This window comes from Hydra vulgaris, chromosome 03, assembly GCF_038396675.1.
Source record: "Hydra vulgaris chromosome 03, alternate assembly HydraT2T_AEP".
Taxonomy (NCBI): domain Eukaryota; kingdom Metazoa; phylum Cnidaria; class Hydrozoa; order Anthoathecata; family Hydridae; genus Hydra; species Hydra vulgaris.
This window is the reverse complement of record NC_088922.1, coordinates 5,085,361-5,090,810: the sequence shown is the minus strand read 5'-3', so window position 1 is coordinate 5,090,810 and position 5,450 is coordinate 5,085,361. Positions and strand designations below refer to the sequence as shown.

The 5,450-nt window shown below is 26.8% G+C and overlaps 1 long non-coding RNA gene across 1 annotated transcript; it reads right to left on the bottom strand.

Moving 5' to 3' along the window:
- Nucleotides 1–1,865: 1,865 nt before the first annotated feature.
- LOC136077635 (uncharacterized) lies at nt 1,866–4,814 on the bottom strand. Its single transcript, XR_010637140.1, has 3 exons — nt 3,860–4,814; nt 2,814–2,941; nt 1,866–2,571 (listed from the first exon to the last, which is right to left on the bottom strand). It is a non-coding gene; the product is annotated as an uncharacterized LOC136077635 (long non-coding RNA).
- Between the last annotated feature and the right edge of the window lie 636 nt (nt 4,815–5,450).

The following is a 5,450-nucleotide window of genomic DNA, read 5'->3' as shown; positions in this document are numbered from 1 at the left end:
AATAATATGTTTTATAAAATGTGTGTTTAGATGTGTAAATAAGTCAGTATTTATATATTTCTTATTTATTACATTCATTTTTTATACTATAATTTTATGTTTTGTATAAAGTTTCTAAAAAATTTATTTTATATGAAGTATACATTATAGTATATAAATATTGTTCATAATACTGGTTCCAAACATTCCTTTTTTTGTTGTTTATGTTTTATCTTCTTTTTTTATTTATTTAAAACTTGAAATCTTAATGAAAAAAAGTTTAAAGTAATAATAATACTAAAAAAGTCTTTTTAAATTTGTATTTATATATCTATTTTTCGCATATATTACATCATGATGTAACGAAAAAGTGTAATTTAACGACGCACAGTGGGCGTCGTTAAATCACATCTTTTACTTCAAAACTGGACATTTGACAATAAAAACATTTTGAAGCACTTCAAAATTTGACAATTTTTAAATGCTTCTAAACTGGACATTTGGCGAAAATGAAAAAAGACGTTATGAAACATTTTTTGGCGGTAATGTATAAAAGAGTCTCTGGTCCATCTTATTCACGTGTTTTTTTTCAGGGTAGGACTGACCTAAAATTCATAATCTAGCTCAATTCTTTTGTTTAAAAAATAACTCTTTTGCGCAAGTTATTAGTACTTCTTTGTTTTTATAGTGTTTAAGCTGAAGTTTGCTTAAAGTTCCGAATTTTTTCCAGGGATTTTTTAATCTTAGGTTTGCAGCTATTTTTTGGTAATAAATAAATAATTATAAAGTGCTTAAAATATACATAAATAGGTCTTAAAAAAATGTGCATTAAAAAAAATTTTTTTTTTTTTTTTATATATATATACGCTTTTTGTTTATGTCCTCACTTAGATACAGTTTCATTTTTTTTAATTGGTGATGTTTACAAATTGAAAAACATTTTTTTTTGCACTTATCGAGGCCTTTTGTGTAAATTATTAAAAGTGTGTCAATTACATCTGTGGAAACCAGATAACGAAACCCGGTCATGAACGCTTGAACTAATGAGGTTCTTTTTTTTTTTGTAAGATTTTTTGAGCAAATATAAGCGAGTTTTTGAGTAACTTTTTTTGAGTGACTTTTTACATTAAATTCGAATTACTAATTTATTTTAGTGAATTGATTAGAATACGTTTTAAAATTATTATTTCAAGCAAACTTTTGATTTTTTTCTTTTTTATATTACCACTTAATGGTTTTTTAAAAAACTTTACTCGAAATTACTCGAAAATACATTAAAAACATCTGACAATTGTAAATAATTGTTTAAAAAACTTTGGAGTAACTTTTCCTATGTCTAACAAGTGTCCTTAAAATAATTATTTAACTTAATAATCCATAGCAAAAAAAAAAAAATTAATTTTGTCCAGTTTTAAAGCTATTCTGCTCCACTGTGCGACGTAACGTAATTTTTTATTTATATTCAGATTTTAAAGGGGCTTGGCGATCGCCGAGCTTCTTTGGGGCAAGAAGAAGACAAATTCAGTCTTATCGCGCGATAAGACTAAATTTGTCTTCTACTGGCCCCAGCCGTATATTTAAATTTCATAATAAATAATTTTTTCCTATATAATTTTTTAAATATAAAGTGTTTCAATTTTAGACTAATCTAAACATTGAATCAAAAAGATTTGAAAAAGACATTAACTTGAAATATGTTTATAAAAGTGTATATTGCCACACAAAAAAAATTGCCATATACAGAAAAAATTAAGTGCGATCTCAATTAACTTTCTTGAAAAGTCAATCAAAACAAAATAAATCTGATTTTTGTTTTCATAATATTTACAATTACAATATATAATCATTCATATATTGTATACTAAATATAGTTTTATAACTCTGTTTTTACATATGATATTACTATGAATACTTTACAACATTTTATTAAAACTAGTGCATAATTGGTCAAATGACTTACACATAAAATTATTATAATTATTTGCTATGAAAAGCGGTTTAGGCGGCCGTGACGCAGTGGTTAGAGCGCTTGCTTTAGAGGCAGGAGTTCGAGGTTCGAAACGAACTCCGGACATACTTTCACGTCACAGTAAGAAAAGAGGCGTGAACTTCCTATTTAAATGCACTTTGCATTTACAAGATGACCTAACGCTCTGTGACAAGACCGTTAGGTCATCTTGGAGCACCTAAATAACAAAATTAAAAAAAAAAGAAAAAAATGTTTTATTCAAAATAACGTTAACGTTAAAACATTCTATTCAAAATAAGGTTAACGTTAACAAAGTCGCATCCGAGTCCAATAAAATATGGTCTTGGGGTTATTGGAATAGGTGGCACAGTTTAACATAAAAAATTTCATCTTCTTATTTAATAAGAATCTTTTCTCTATCTGGCCATTTGAAACAATTTTTGTCATATGCTGCCACGTATACCATGCACAAAACACTAACGCTTCTCTCAGCATTTTGATTAGTAAAACAAATTAATAAATTGAATTTGAATAAAACAGTGTTTCACTTATAAATGCACAATACTTTCCCAGTCATTATGTTAACGCAGTTTTCCATTTAGCTCATCGATAATAAATTGCACCTGAATAAGAAAATGCACTGATAATAAAACAATTCACGCATCAAAGTCCTAAATCAGAGCGTTTTCTATTTATTTCAGTTAACTATGTCAGTATTATATTTTAAATAATGTTATAATATATTACATTATTATATTCCCAGTGGGCATGCGTTGTCTGTAGGGTGTCCGTAAGACATCTCCAGGACGTCCAGACGTCCCCCGGACGACGCATGCAAGCTGGGTTATTATATTATAACATTCACCTCTTGTATTGCCAATCCAAATTCATTTTCATCATCTTGTTACTGTAACAATTTCATTGTCACCGTTATTTATAGCTGCAGGCCTTGTTAAGAAACGTTACGCTGTTCGCATTTTACATACGAGAATTCTGGGGTATAAAAGAACAAAGAACCATAATTAAAAACTTGATAGAAAAAGATATTCTTGAAAAAAATTTATATCAAACTTCAGACTAATTGTATAAACTACTAGTTTTATACACTTTTTTATTTTACCTGTAATTTGGTTATGTTTTTTTTTTAATTGCTGTCGCATTTTAAAATAAAATAATGATAAGTAATCAAATAGAACAAACTCTCAAAGCTTATAGTTAAAAAAAAACACACACGCACATGGAAACAAAGTTTTTGATCTTAACAGAACCAAAAGGTTTAGTTCAACTTTTATATATATCAATTTTATGCTACATGTATAAAATACTTGAGCAGCGCAAAAGGAAACGTTAAATTAGACCTCTATGAAGCTAAGATCATTACTTTCTACTATTTTCTGCAACCTATTGAAAACGAATAAAAAATAAATGAGAGGTGTGAATCAGACCTATCATGACCCGCTTTACGGGTCCGGATTTTCTTGTAATAATAACAATAATAGTAATAATAATAACAATAATAACAATAATAACAATAATAACAATAATAATAATAATAATAATAATAAGACAATATTGTTGTGTTATGAATGTTTTTAAAATAAGTAAACATTTTTTATAAGCAACATATTTAAATTTTATTGACGACTTTTTTTTATAACAATTTTGTTTAACTCAAAGATATTTAGACTTTTAATGATTTTAACGTGGTTTCAAATTAAATTTAATTACAACTCCGTTACTTTTAAATAAACGCTACTGACTAAGTTAACTTTTAACGTTATATATATATATATATATGTATATATATATATATATATATATATATATATATATATATATATATATATATATATATATATATATATATATATATATATATATATATATATATATATACTTGATAAAATTTACTTGCGTTACGCTTTTCCGTTTTGCAACACAATTTCAACAAAGTTGTGTCTGTTCTTCGTTGTTTATAGGCTAATTGATTTCATTGTTTTACATTTATGTTTTGACTGGTTCTTTCAAAAATCCTTCTTTGAACTTTTGTCCCAAAACAGAAACTTAATCTGTTGCGCAGTAACATATTAGTTATCAAATTATTACAAAGTAACTTCTCAATCTGATATGGACTCGTTTTCTTACTGGTCTGGTCACCTTTAATGAAGTATTTATACAGTAATGAACTTTGAGCATGAGAAAATCTAAATTTGCTTTCTACAGGTAGAGCCAACGCAAACAATATAAATGAAGATATGAATAGAAACTATTCACATGGGCAATGTTAATGTCACATCAGATATAGTAAGTTTATCTTTCGATATTGGCTAAGATGGTTGTAAAAACGATTTCATTTTTAATACAGACAGTTCTTTAACTTTATCCATTACCAAAGTTATCTGTAAAGGGTGGTGAATATCAGATAGCAGGTGGCTAATCCAGCTAATCCTGTTTTAAATTACATAAGATAAGATTGATTAGTTGTCTGTCTTCTCTTACTTTTGGCTTTTTAAGATTTACTCATTTATTAGGCAATTGTCTGCCAGACTAAAAGAATAAATGATTTGATACAAATATAATACCACTATATAATTTCTCAACACCTTTTCAAATGTCAAAATATCTACATAGTTTTATATACTCTTCAAAATACTGTTTGAATAATACAAACTGAGATTCTTGATAGCTTGATAACAATGTTTTATTAACATTAACTTGTAATACTGACAATTTTCATTTACTAAGATCATTTTTATATTGTAACGCTGTATAATAATCTTCTGCTGTTGTCTAATCATCATAATGACTTGACAACAACAACTTGGCAACAAAAACATAATAAACAGTTTCATTGATGTAAGTAGCCTACATCAATAAAACTGTTTATGATGTTTTTTGTTGCCACACTTGTATGATTGCATTAATCCTTACCTTTAAATGACTCATTGATTAAAGATTTTTATCTTTTGCAGACTTTATTAAGGGCCTAAATTATATAATTTCTATGTTATGAACCATGTATATATGTTGCCGAAATTGGAACACCAAAGGAATAAATCTTTTACCAAAAATGGCTCAACTATAAAAACATTTATGAACTGAATAATACAAACAGGCAACCCTTTAAACCTTTAACCATGTTTTGACTTAATAAATTGCACTGTCATTGAAAATAATTTTGGTTTTATAAAGGCATCATTTTATTCAGATCAAGGCATATTCCTAATCTGTAATACTTTGATACCTTAATTGGAACAACTTGCTTCTTTTAAAAAAATTCAGAGTAAAATTAACAAAAATTAAAAATTATTTTATCTCGACAGTGTCAGTTTAAACTATTCATTCAAAACTTATTATCAGATTATAGTTACCCTAGCAACTGAAATCAAAGCTTTCAAATAAAATTAGTACGAAAGCTGCAAATATTAAGACATTCTTTTATTTTGTTAACTGAAAATCACTAAATAAAGTACTACTTTTGAAATTTATGCTTTTATTGCTG